Below are 14,648 nucleotides of genomic sequence, written 5' to 3'. Positions count from 1 at the left end.
CAAGTGTCCACCACTAAGGCCACGTCAGGTCGCTGGACAAAGTTCAACTGTTAACTGACAGAGGGGGGGAGAGTGAAGATAAAGGGACGTCTGACCAATCAGAGCGGTAAAACCGTAGTGGGACAAAAATATCCTCTAGCAACGTTGCAGTTCTATTGAAATGTTTGAACTGTGTGCTGCTGATACATAATGGATAAAAAAAAGTTTCAAGCCAGTGTGTGGTTTAACATTTGATAATATCTCTGTGGGCTCTTCCACCTGGCAACAAGTCTTAACAAGCGTTGGGTATGTGAATTGGAATCGGGTTCAATTTGCAGTTTTTTCTCCCGGCTGTGCTGTGCTGACAGTCACTCACACTGGACAGCAGCAGGCGAGGGTGTGTACACGATTAATACTAGCTCAGCCCACAGAACAGACACAGAGCTGCCAACGATCAGTCGATTGATAGGCAATTATTTAACGATTGATTATTTAAGTAATTTCTTCAAACAAAACTGCCAGAAAAGTAGGGCAGTCCTACTTTACTTGACGTGCTGCTCTCGTGCTGTACTTCTTAAATTCCACAGTGGGGTTCCATGTGACGTCCTCGGCGAGAAATAAAAGGGAAAGCACACTAGGCACCCATGTCATGCTAAAAATGTATCTGCTTGAAATACTGTCAGAGGCTTTGCATATACCTGTCCCACATGTGGCTTCTGAATAAAAGCATCTTTGATTACAAAAACAAATCATTTCTTCCATTAAAGATTATGGCCCGTCAACCCTGATCAGGAATATAAAAGATGTTCAGCTACTCTGGTTCACCAGCTCTTTGTCTTGTAGAACATGTTACATCTAGAACTCATTTCCATTTATTGTAAGTATAACATTTCTAATCTCTCTATGTATTTCATTTATTACACAAAGCACTTACAACTGTCTTTATGCATGGATTTGTGCTATGTAAATAAACTTTCCTTGTTTCCATCCTTCACTTGCGTATGTTATAGCTATCAAAGAGATATTTTTGAGCGCCACTTGACCCCGGTCAGGAGACTATAAGAGGATGTTTCGGCATGAGGGAATGTGGGCCTAATGGCGACATGGTGCGAAGAGAAGAGCACCATAAATAGCCTGAGGGCTGCAACCGAAGAGAGGTGCTGCCTGAGCTGGAGTCTGGACACCAAATATCGACAGTCATCCCCAGTATTCACAAAGGCCTAAAGGTCCCACTTCGTGTGTTAGAGCCAGTCAGAGACACGTGGGCTTGACTGATGATTGCGTTGGCTTTTAAAATTAGTCCTGGTGGCTGGATTCTTGTTCGTCAGCAACTAAAAGTCACACATAACGAGGGTTTTGGTTTCATTTTGGTTTGCAAATTAGCCACATCTTCCATAAATGTGATAAATTTGTTAAATAACCTTCAAGAGATTATTAAGTAACATGCAAAAAATTGTCTATTTTTCCTGAATAAACGAAATCAGTCTTTGAACCCTGCGGAGGTCAGGTCAGCTATGTGCCTGCAGCTGATTGGGATCCTGTGTCTTGCCCAATGACACTTCAGCAGCACTCAGCGCTGCAGAGATAGATTACAACATGAGAGCATGACGCCAGGCACTCTGGCTGAGGGATGATGAAAATCAAAACAACTGGGGCAGACCGGCTGCCGCATTGTTCTTTTCTTCCAGTATCTTAAGTGACAATCGACCACATAACGATGTATTTGTCTATAAACCACAATGTTCTACAAACTAGTTGTGAAATAACGAGAAAGTTGCATCAATTGCATCACCCTCCTCTCTATCTAATTCTCCCACTCGCTCTCTCACACACACAAACTTAAAATAGAATGGAATTACTCATTATCAACAAATACTTGCCACTCTGACTCCATATGCTAAAGGTCGCCTCTCTCTATGCCGTGACTCATTCACTCACACTTAATCTAAATTTAAAGGGGTGTGTGTGGACGGGTGTGTGTGTGTGTGTGTGTGCGCGTATGATTGGAATGAAAAGTGTGAAAGCGCCATTCCTGTCCATGTCAAAGCTCATTTAATGCATTACACAAACATTCAACCGAACACATGACTCACAGTGTGACCTGAACAACAAAGACACTGAGTACATATTTCATCTTGTACTACATACTGCCATGAGTATATCAGGATTATTAACTGTGGAGTATTGAGATACAACAGATAACCAGGATTATAATTAATGGCATCATAAGCAGCGGTACATCCATTATTGTTGTGGAATTAACTTAATACATCTTGTCCATCAAATCTGAGCCAAAGTTTCATCTTTTTAAATTAAATATCCACCTTTTGACAGTATTATATAACCTACAGCACAGAAAGGTCCAGGTCACTTCCTGTTTTGCAAAGCTGTGGTTACATTAATTGATTTTATAGTCCTTTCCAGGAACAGTTTACTAATTACACACCCATCCGAAATGGAGCAGCATTATCATTGTCATTTGGAGTTATGGTAAATGAAAGTCAAACATTCACTTCCTGTTATCTCTGTTTTTTGGTCTCCACCAGCACCCCCCACCATGCTCACCAGCTATAGCTAACCTGGCTGTCTGCCGTTTGGTGCTGGGCAGGTGGTGTAGATCAGAAATCAAAACAATGAGCTGAAAGACACTGTAAAGCTCTGCTGAAGTGCGATTTCACCCACTGTTATAGAAGTACTGATTAGTGCTTCTTTAAGAACATTTAACAGTGTCACTGAGGTCATTCTTTTTCTTTTTTTCCAACAAAGAATATATAGTAATATACTTTTACTTGAGGGGGGCAGTGTGGGCTAGCAGTATGAAATATGAGCAAAATATTACAAAGCAACTGGTAAATGCAATTTAATCTTAAATGCTGATGCATATCTACCTTTATTGCATGCCTTTTTGGGCACATAAGGCAACAACCAAGAGGCAAAAAGAAGGACTTTACTTCCACAGTGCTGACTTTCTGCAGTCAATAATTTTATACATTAAAGACAGACTGACAAAAAGCCGACTCTGTAGCTGTGGTCTATGTGGTAGTTCAGCCTCTCAGTGGAAAACGGCAATTGCAACTAATGACATCAGTTATTACAGGAAGGCAAAGAGATTACCAGAGAAAGAGTCTCTGGGCAGTACTGAGAGCTTCTTTTCAAACAAACAGGAAAACAAGAAAACATCAAACGAATAGCTCGCAAGGTGAGGGGCGAGGCAGACTAGGAAGGGTGTGGACGTATGGAAAAGGACACACACGGACACAGCGGCGTTGTTTACAGAAATGCAACTAATGGTAATGCAGTGAGGAAGGCAATGGTCTCATTACGCTGTTTAAGTGATCTATTGCGACTTCCTGGATAAATTATATTTACACAAATGGAGCACTTACAACAAGCAGAGAGAGGGATAAAAGCTGACCAGGCTGCAGTTGCATAAAATAATTTTATTTTGAAAGTCAAAGAGCTGGAGTGTGTATGAGTTAAAACCACTTACATTCAGCACCTACCACACTAATAATCTAAAGAGGTGATAATCTTCTTGTCAGATCATTGAGTGAGCGCTAGCTCAGTCACAACCACCTGAACATCTACATTTCCCCGCTTCTCACATGACACAACGAGCTGCACGCATGATGACCACATTACTCAACAGTACACTGAAGTTTCTGTACGGTACAGCTAGTGTCTATCATATGTGTCCTGCAACTGCGCTTAACTAGGGTTGGGTTGGTGTAAAGATTTTCAAATCAGTTTGATATTAGGTCAGACACCGGACCACGAATGAGTGTAGCAGCTCCTGTCCACTTGGCACCTCTAAACTTGTATCCCAACCACCAGTACTAAAATTCGATCTCCTTCATGTTACCCGCCTCAGCTCGGCAAGAAATTGTGCAAAGCTCGTCAGACACTAGTGGCTCTGTGAGTCCGTCTATAAACAAACATAATATTATAATGAAGTTGTCATATTGCTAATTACCAATGCAATGCAAGTTGGATTTAGCGCTGCGATGCTGTCGGCACACGTTGCTCATGTACGCAGCTTTTTCATTTGTTATAACAACAATTGTCGGTTTAGCCGGTTTGCATTGAATCAAACTGATTTAAGCTCCTACCCTGGACCAGCAAAACTGGAAATATACCCAAATACTAGAAATATACCAAACAAACACTACAAACAAAGAAATCAGTTGGAGACAAGTTGAGGAAATTGGACTGGGTCCTGTGCAGGGAAGTGGTAGATCTGGAATTATGTCCAAATTATGAACTATAAATGGCTAAATAATGTTATACATCCTCAGGAACTGAAGGCAGGAAAGAGGGAGGAAGGGTGCAAACAATAGGGCACAGGGTTTCAATCTGAGTTAACGTGTCCAACTCTCTGGTAAATAAGAGCTTATTGATTTCTACTGATGTTCTTGTATCATATCAGTGATTTCAATGTAAAAACTCAAAATGTCTGTTACGTTTTTTTCATTGCCTATGACAATGTTGGGTGGTACACTACTTGATCTGTGACCGCCCCGTCTCCAAACACTCATATCCTGTTGAACCAAGCACTGAGCCCTGCCTCATCAACCCTACTGTGTGAATCCAGCCAAACCGTTAACAGAAAGGAGGAACACAACCGCCACTGTCTCAAAACTGAATACACAGACAAGACAAAACATTTGAAGACGTTTTAGAAACAAAATTATTATTCTACAATAAAAATAATTATTAGTTGCAGCCCTAAAATCAAATGTAACTTTGGCCATACTGCCCCAGTAAATGGTGGAAAAAAATGAAAATGAAAAATGACTTGATTCTGAAAACACCAACATTGCCTGGAATATGTAGTTAAGATAGAAGCATACTCCAACACTTTACAATCCACAGTTCACACTGACAAACGTATAAAAAGGCAACAAAACCCACGTCGGATACAATCAGAATATTGCCTGTATACTGAGATACATTTCCTTGCAGTGTTACGCGACATATCCTGTGTTATTAATTCCAATCCATGTTGCACTCTATTCCCCCCCGAGAGTACAAGGACACTGGATTTAGTATCACCTCCCGCGCAGTGCTGAAACTGAATCCCAGGAACATGTCTCTGAAGTGGATGGAAACAAAAGCAGAACCTCTGTGACAGAAGCTACACGTAAAGCTACAGGTTGTTAAGTCCCCCCAGTAGAAAAAACCTAGCTGGGACTCTCTTAAACTTCTGCGGGAGGTAAAATATTCATTAAGTTTTATTATAAATATTTAGAGATTTAATGTCTCTGTTGTGCTCGGATGTGGTCATTATCTTCTTCCAGGTTGCTCTGAGCAACGTCTTGTTGTCATAATTGTGTCACACTGTGTGTACTACCTCTCGAGCTCATTTTCCCTCATCATATTCCGACTTCCCCAGCCAATCTACTCCCTGAATTCATTTCCTTTCCACTCAGTCTGGTAGTGCACTGGAAAACAACTACGCAAGGGTTCCTCCTGGTGCTAAATATACGATGCTAACAAGTGGGACTTCTTAACAGACACAATGTCATAATGAAAAGCTTTGCAAAACTCCAAGTTTGATGGAACATAACAGCTAATACTACATCTAAAGATTTATATGTGATGATGCAACAAATAAAATCAGTCAGAACAGTGATTTGTTTGCATTGCAATGTTATCACAATGAGTTTAAAGTGCCTCACGTTTTATGTTGCTCACATTCAAATTACATTACAACTCTCATAAACAGTGCTTTAATGTTTACGAGAATGCAGCAGAATAATGGTCTTCAACGTACAATCAAGGCAACTAGGGCTGATACTGACAGTTATTTCACGATTATTTTCCATATAAATTATTCAGGAAGTCATTTTTATTCCAATTTACTGACAAACATTTAGTCCACAAAAAGTCAAAAAATTAATTAATTAATTAATACCCATTGCATTTTCCTTCAATTCAAGGTGAACTCTTCAAATTGCTTTTGTTTGTCAGACCAACAGTTCAAAACTCAAATAATTCAGGTTATTATAATGTGAAACAAGGAAAAATAGCAAATTCTCATGTTTGAGGAACCAGCAAATGTTTGTTAAGAAAATCTGACAACTGAATGATTTACTCACTTATATTTTTGGCAAAAGTCAAATCTTTTTTCTTTTTTTTTTTGAGGGCAAAATTGTTGATTGCTCTTGAGTCACAGAGACTGAGAGGACGAAGACGAGCAGAAACGAGCAGGAACTGAAAAATCGCTGCGGTAGAAGCCTGGCAAAACACCAACTGTCTGCTTTCAACCCACATACAGTGTCACATCCTACAGTTAAACTGGGAGTACAGAGCCGACACAACACCCATGTCACTGTCCTCCAATTGTCTGAATGCACTAACTTAAAACTAACTTCACTTTTCTCAGTGCACTGAGTACATGTGAGGTATCGCTTACATAAGGGCTCTCTGTGTGCATTGGCCATTATAGTATAATACTGGTGTCAGTTTGTATTTTCCATTCGCCATTAAAGACATTAAACCCGCTGATGTATTTGCCATGGTCAAGAGCTACTGCTGTCGGCAAAATGGCTTTAACATTATGGATTAGTTGCCGCAGTATATTCCTGTAAGCTGTTATTAATGGATCCAAGAAAATAATGGCAGCCAAGCACTTAACAGCAGTTGGTTCTGACTTTGACAAACACAAATTTGATTAAGTTTTACAGTCGTCATCTGCAATTTAAAATAAACCTGCTATTTCTAATCTAAAATTCAGATGACTAGACATTAAGGAATTTCTAATTTGTTTTTTTTTTTTGTGTGAATTAACTACAACTGATGCTGTAGGTACTATGCTCATTGCTAACTTCTGTTCCCTTTGGGTAAAAAAACTATGAAAACTTTAGCCAGTTGAGAAGTTAATGGATAGAGGGAGAGGGTGGGATAATTATGGATGACCTTTCACGACTTGAGAAATAGTGGATGAAGTATTGCTACACACCTATCTCAACTACAACTGCTGCTCTAGATACTAAACACTGAATATAATCACTGCAAAAAAGTAGGCTTTTAGTTTAGTAGAACAGTTTATTTCATAATTATCAATGTATATTTAGCCAAGCTAGCATGAATTCTCAAATGTATAGTGGAAGTGATAATTAGGCCCACATGTTATACAGCCTTAAAACTTTTTGTCTTACACATATTCAGAAAAGGAGGTGGATATCAGTTTTATATTCATGCTTCCTGCGCCTAACAGATCCAGGATGTGTTCAAGCCTGGTGCAGCACAGAGAGGAAAACTGTTGAGCCGAACTCTGATTAATGAGCCTCCAAAGCTGTCTTGGTTAGATGTTGTATTTAACACATGTGGAAACTGCAAACGTGCCACTGTGGTGTACAGAGCAGTTAGCACGTGCAGTGGAATGTGTTCTTGACCAAAAGCTGTGTAGTCAGTCACAGCTGTGCTTCGTGACTGCACATACTCAGTAACGCTGTTAGCTGCAGGTTTGTAGGCTCTTGTATTTGAAAAAACTAAACCGCTAGACGTGTTGGTGACCGACTTCTGAGCTAATTAATTGTATCATCTAAGTAGGACAGTTTTATAGTTACTGAAGGTCAGTTGTTTAAAGCTGAGATACACTGTCACTCTACTGAACGTGCAGAGATCAAGCTGAAATGAATCTTCTCATCTGGCCAACTATGCTAAGACACCAAGAAGAGAATTTCAGACGCAGCGGTAACACCAGCTCAGCAAAGCTGCTGGCAGCAGTCAGGTGGAGCCAAGTAGCTGTATTCCTGCTGTGGTTTCCCACTAATGTGAGCTGAACCTGGGCTGGATTAGGCTGGATTTAGTTGTGGACTGTTTCTCTTGCTGACACCAGAGGAAAGATAGGAACGAGAAACAACCACTGGCAACAGGATCTCTAGAACCTGACGACCATTGAGTGTTTCTGTTCTGCAATAATCTAAACTTTCCCTTTGTTACCAGCTAATTAGCAAAGTTAACAAGGCGATGTTGGTTGTTTTCATGTAACCTTTCCAAATGCACAACTGTAAATGTTTTTCTGTTGTTCTGTGGTGTATTCGATGCGATAAAGAACAACCAAGTAAGCACATTCAGACTGGTACTGTGTGACAGTCTCTCTACACAGCACACTGCAGATTTCTGTGTCAACATGAATGACGAAAATGTGGTTATAGTACAGACCTGATGGGATGTCCCCATAATTAGCAGCACCCCTGGGTACCCCCAGGGTACCCCCAGGGTCTCCCATTTGGGATGTTCTGAAATGACTGACCTTGAAATCCTTGAAATGAAATAAAGACTGGTGAAGAGCCAGAGCTTTAAATCAGAAGGAGACACTGAAGCCTTCAGTACCTCATTTAACACTTAAGAAAATCAAATGTATTTTACATGTAATGCCTTTGAATGCTTATTAAAAATTATGTTTTGTTAAACTGTACTGACTACAGAGTCTCTCTGCTATGTGGTACACTAGGGAGGATTTAGCTTAGCTAAAAACAAACAGTCTGGAACTTAAGCAGCCTGTTTTCTGCACATCCAGTCATGCAAATCCATCTAATGAATAATCAACCTGCCTCCGACATTTCTGTTTGCACACACATCGACATTCCTGGAAAAAACTACATGCCTTAAGTAGATGGCTCTTATTACTCATTGCTGTTGGTCTCCACATCCATTCTGTTAGTCAGTCAATATCAGGAATGTCTGGAGTAGAACTGAGAAGAGCAATAGATAAGTTAAATACATCAGAGGAGGTAGAGAAAATGTCCTGATTCCAAAAGGTCACCGGTTTGATTTAATCAACAGGTGAATGCACATCCCCTGATGGTCAGAGTGTCCTTGAGCAGGAGAGTAGAGCTCGTGTGTGCTCACTGCCTGCTGCTGAGCTGGAGGAGTAAGCACTCTACACAATTATGTGGAGAAATCATTGGCTAATTATGCAGAGTGTCTGCTATGTGTGAATCACTGACATGGCTTTGAGATGACCAAAGCGTCTGTGTTAGTCCATTCGGCCAACACAAATAATACAGTACAGCACTAGACGCTCTTGTTTGAGCTTTGTGCTCATGAAATTGATAGAAAATGAGTGGCCAGTATCTCTGTCTCTACCACAGCAACTTGATACATAAATGAGCAGCTACCTAGATCTCTTAAAAGCGCAACCACTAGGTACACTCATCTGTACAAACACAGATAAACAACAGGCATTTTAACTTCCTTTATCTTTGGCTGGTCATCACAAGACATACATACTGTTCTGTATTGAGCCACTTGTATCACAAGCTACTAATAACCACACAGGACAGGAAGAAGATGCAAAGTAACAGAAATTAACCACATCTGAAGAGTCACAAGAAAATAATGAAGTCATTAATGGAGTGAACAGTAAGCTATAAATAAATGAAACAAAAAGTATATCCAAGATAATATATACATGGTTTGGTATTTGTGATGGGAGAAGCCAAACTACCTCACAACAGCAAATCATCAAATTTGGTATTTTCCAGATAAAAGCTCTAATCAATCTGTAATCAATCCGATGAGAGGTTTGTGATAATAAAACCTGTTCTTTTTACCAGCTGGGACAGCAGAGCTGGTATTGTTTGCACCTTTTGTGTCTTTGTGTGAATATTATCAGGGCAAAATGTGGTCCTGGAGACACCTACTGGAGCGGGAACTACCACAGAGATGATTTTAGGTTCCATGGCAGGTGTTTGTATGTCTGTGGACAAACATTCACTGTGATAATATCGCACCCCTGCAAGACAACATCAGTTAACTTTACAGGTGTGTAGATGAAATCAAACTGAAGGCCAAGTTCGACGAGTTGGGTGTGGTTCGACCCATGAGTACTGACTACTCATATCATAATGTAGTAATAACTACTGAGTGCTCATGGGTCCGAACATCAACTTCACGGCTGGTGAGATCCCATGGCTAGATGATCTCTAGTCTTAATTTGGTTTAACTTAACCTTGTTTCATAATGCTCACTGTCTGGTCATAATTTAGACTCTAGACTGGATGGAGGCAACTCATCCAAAGTGTGGTTTGGACTTCTCTGTCTAAACATAGCAGAGCTACAGAGCTGACACACACATCTGCACAGAAACTCTGGAAAATGTTGCTCATGTGATTAAAAACTTATATCTTGCAGAGCACATATGGCATCAGAGAGAGAGGAGAGGAGAGGAGACTATTGATAGGTTCTCCGGGTTGAAAATAGATTACCAGAAATGAAAGTCAACTGGCAGACAAAAGCACCATTCACAATTTATTCTCTCTGGTGTCTCCTTCAAATATTGGATTAACATTGGGTGCTTCATTTGTTTGTTTTTGTGTCTCTAAGGTTTCAGGGACACTTGGCACTTACTGTGATAAATTTGTATTTACACTGACCAGGGCAGCAACCATTCAGCTATTCAATAATAATGATGATCTATCCATGAACAGATCAGCTGCTTAGTCACATAATTGTCACAATTTTCCAGAGAACTTTGAACTGCGAGATATTCAATTTAAAATGATATTAAACAGAGAAGAGCAGCACATTTTCAAATAATAGAAACTAAAACCAGTTGATGTTTGGGATTTTTGTTGTATTAATTACTTTAAACTGTTGATTAAAGCCCTGTAAATTCACAGTAGGAGTTTTAAGTTGTACTTTCATGACTTTCCCTTAAAAGGGCAACTGGACTTGGTTGTATCTACTGTACACTTCACGTATCCACAACCAAGTCCACTTTTCCTCGATATAACTTTTCTTGGACATTAACAACGGTGAACCTGGATGACTGAGAACCTTCACAGATACTTTCTCCTTACTGAGTTTTGATAATCAGCAAAAAATACAACCACATATGCCCATTATTCAAACGCATGTGTATTCCTTAAGTGAAGATTCACACACTGTCGTGCGTCGCTAGCTAACTTCCAGGCTACGTTACCTCAGTAAACGGTTATATGGTCGCCCGTGATATGAAGGTAGTAACTCCTCTTTACGTCCTGACAGAAAACAAAAAAAAACAAACTCCTCCGGGGCTGGGTGAACTCACTTGTTTCCAGCCGTCCTTCGTCAACCCAAAGTCACCTCAACACCGGCGGAAAAGTTAAATACATCCATGCGACTTTTTTTTCGGCGGCTAACCGTCGTCTTTTCACCGCGAGGAGCTCTCGTTTTCCCGGCGCCGACAAACGAAGACTGCGGCTTGAACGCACCGTGTAGCCAATTCTCTCATCTGAGTATGAGACGGTGACGTATTTGTTTTGGGCGGAGCCGCCCCCACCCACCTCTCTCTCTCTCGCGCTCGCGCTCTCTCTCTCTCTCTCTGTCTCTCTCTCAACACACACAGACACACAGACACACAGACACACACACACACACACACACACGCACACACACACACACACACACACACACATAAACACGCACACGCACGCACACACACGCGTTTATTAGAAGTAATTTAAATAGTTTGTTTATTTTAAATATAAAATAAAGAAGCGTTCGTTTGGGTAGACCAGCCCTACTGTCAGAAACCGGTTGAGGTAGCTTAACTTCCTAAATCTAAACCTAAAATCAACAGCAGTCAGTCAATGTGAGCTAAACTCTGAACCGCTTTTCATTGTTTTGACACAAAATAGTCTACATTCAATGACCACATCTCCCATAATCCATCTGGGTTTTCTCACTCAAGCTCAACCACCACAAAAGCTCTTGTGTGTTTACAGCCCATTTTACACGTTTACGGAGTCTACTGTTGTAAAAAACCGTTCAATAATGTAGGTTTTAGTTCTAGACACATGTCAAGGATAATTCAAGCAAAGATGATGCACCGGACCACAGTACTTAAATGAGACATTTATTTTTTGATAGGCCCACATTTGCATTGTCATTGTGGATTATTTAGTGTAGATAGATGGGCAAAAATTGCAATTCAATTAATTCCAAATTAAATCTACAACATAAAATGTGTAAAGAGTGAATAGTTTCTGTAGCTGTAGATGTACTATACATCTAGCCTTATATGTGTGTACTGAAAGTGTATTGTATTAGGCTACTGGAATCAATATAATTTAATTTTCAATTCAATTAAATTCAATTACCACAATGAGAAAGCACTTGGCAACAGTGGAGAGGAAAAACAGGAAGAAACCTCTGACAGAGCCAACCGCCTCCACTGGGATGAGAGGAGAAAGAGAGAGACCAGGAACAGCTGTATATAGACTACTGTTGGATTTTTTAGGTCATTATGTAATGAGTTTTCTTGCTGTCAGTGATCTGGTACAACACTTGATCCTGAGATATGTTTGAAAGACTTTTGTATTTGGGAATTTTCTTTTTAAAAGACCTTCTGGTTTTTTTTTTGTTTTTTTTTATACATCACTGGTTAATTATCTTGGAAACCATTGTTTACCTCTGTGACAATGATGTGTGCTAATAACTCACTCGCCACACCTTCAGTCAAGCTGCTGCTTCTGATGACTGTCACCAGTCTGTGATCTGAGAAAAGCCAGTTACACCTGTTACTATGGAACTAAAAGGTGTGTTCATCTTATTTCGGTCTATAAAAAATGAAACCCTCTAGTTTCAATATTGTTAGAAAGAAAGAAAGAAAGAAAGAAAGAAAGTAAATGAATTATCTAAGAATTAAAAGAAAGTAGTTGCTCCTGCTGAAAGTTTTAATTGTTTTATACGTTGTCATCCAGACTTTGTAATACAGTCATTTACTGTCAGCTCAGCTTGTACTGAACATTGCTGAAAGGGCCAAACGAATGGCACCCAGATAGCATTTGGATGTTGGAGGTATGTGTTCGTATGTGTGATGCGCGTGGGGGTCTTGAAACAGCAGGGGGGCAAAGTCCCCTAATGACTGTGACCAGGACAAAGGAGGTCTGCTGTGTGAAGGGCTGGAGACTCTACATCCTTCTGTGTGACAGATCCACAGCTGGTCACGCCACGGAAACAATGGACACTCAGCCTGAGCTCATAAATAATCATCTTAAGGCTCACATATGATTATACTGTGTCTTCACTGTCCTCTCCCATTTGGTTTCTGTTTTCCTGCCCTGACAAATATATCAACGCTTCGGATATGACTTTAAGAAATCCACCCAAAACCGCAACAGCCATTCAAATCATTACAGAAATAGAGCGGGGGACTGAAGATGCAGTAGAGAGTTTTCAAGAATGATATAGTTGTGCTTGTAATGATTTGTGCTGGTGAGCAGAGGTGGAAACTACAGTCTGTTTTGCCTCACCATCTCCTTGGGGCATCCCCTCCTTCTGTTGTCCTCCAGCTGCAGTGAGTGCACAAAGTGTTGCAGGTAACAGCACTGACAGGAGCATGCAAAACTTCGCCGTACATACACCGTCCTGCATGTGTATGAATCTGCCACCGAAAATAGTCTGTAACCGATGCACTATTTCCTTCTGCTTTCTAGAAACTACAGCAGCCGGCTGTTTTAGGAAATCACAGAGCCCTACTTTAAAAAAATTGAACTATGCATTTGTAATTTGATTTTAAAGATTTACAATGACAGCGAGAGCCTGATGGACTTTGGGCGGACAGAGAAAGCAGAAAGTATTGTGAGATGGAATGAAATAACACCAGGCTTTTACTTTAATGGACATGAAACCATGTTAGCCTGTCAGAGCAGGCTAATGTATTTGTTCCACGTGTGCTGTTGTGTATTCATCTTCTGACAGAATAAATGAGCGTACACTATATGAATATTTTAAGCGATGGATTAACATGGAATCAAATGATGATGATATATTCTCTCACCGATGAATGCATGCATGCATATGGTCCACACCCTGCTGTTTGTCAGGGTTAATGCTTCATGTACATCAGAGCCGTCCACCAATCACTGCGTCATCAGAGCAAAGGGCTAACAACGTTAGCGATACAGGATAGCGGGTGTGAAGAGGCCAACAGACAGCCAGGACTCAGGTGTCTCCTCCGTCAGCCTCCCAGAGTCTCAGGTGGTCAGTGAGGCGTTGTTTGGCCTGCGTGTGATCACCCAAGGGTGTCTGAAGAGCACATGCTGGCACTTGTAGCCACCGTTGCCACCCAGCTGCTCATGTATCAGATTTAATCAAACACACGCTGCTGCTGATGAGGTGCAGGAAGAGAGTGAAAGAGTCGCCACGCACAAGAAGCTCTGATGAAACCCGAGTCAGACAGGAATGTGTTGACACACTACAACATGGAAAAATGATGATTAGCTGTTTTCTTCAGGAGCCACAATGAGGACGTTTCAGCCACAGAGACTACAGCAGCATCACTCAATGGAAAACACCTGATTAACTGTCACAGCAAGAGATAAAAATGCTGTGATGCAGTTATTAAATGTTGCTAAAATGAACCATTTCATGAACAAATGTCTCAAAGTGAGACATACTTACCTCTGTTGTAACTCCTGTGCTTCACTTCTAGCTGACAGTCTGGGGAAGCAGTTACTTCACTTGAGTCATTTCACTAAAGGTTTCACTTTTGTTTAAGGTGAATTTGGACGTCGTTACGAGGCTTTTGGTTCTCAGGTACAAGCAGCATTCGTCTGCATATTTAATGAGCGTGATGCTGCTTGGTCATAAATGATGTGGGTGATTACAGCCTCCAGGGTAACTGAGCCAAAACCCAGCACAACACATGTCTCCACAGTCTACGACGGACACAC

The 14,648-nt window shown here is 40.7% G+C and overlaps 1 protein-coding gene across 3 annotated transcripts in view; it reads right to left on the bottom strand.

Annotated features, from left to right (window-relative positions):
• b3gnt2b (UDP-GlcNAc:betaGal beta-1,3-N-acetylglucosaminyltransferase 2b) overlaps nucleotides 1–14,648 on the bottom strand; it is a 30,708-nt gene that overhangs the window by 13,779 nt on the left and 2,281 nt on the right. The window contains exon 1 of one of the 3 annotated variants that reach the window (XM_023425307.2): nucleotides 10,913–11,180. The exons of 1 other annotated variant lie outside the window; for it this stretch is intronic. The gene's annotated coding sequence lies outside the window, so the exon portion shown is untranslated. Of the gene's footprint in view, nucleotides 1–10,912; nucleotides 11,181–14,648 lie in introns of those variants that run through there. One more of the 3 variants, XM_023425308.2, reaches the window with a different exon arrangement.

Source organism: Seriola lalandi, unplaced genomic scaffold (assembly GCF_002814215.2).
Source record: "Seriola lalandi dorsalis isolate HSWRI2012SDOR001 ecotype SW California unplaced genomic scaffold, Sedor1 jcf7180002054769, whole genome shotgun sequence".
In the NCBI taxonomy this organism is placed as follows: domain Eukaryota; kingdom Metazoa; phylum Chordata; class Actinopteri; order Carangiformes; family Carangidae; genus Seriola; species Seriola lalandi.
This window is presented reverse-complemented; position numbering and strand designations above follow the sequence as displayed.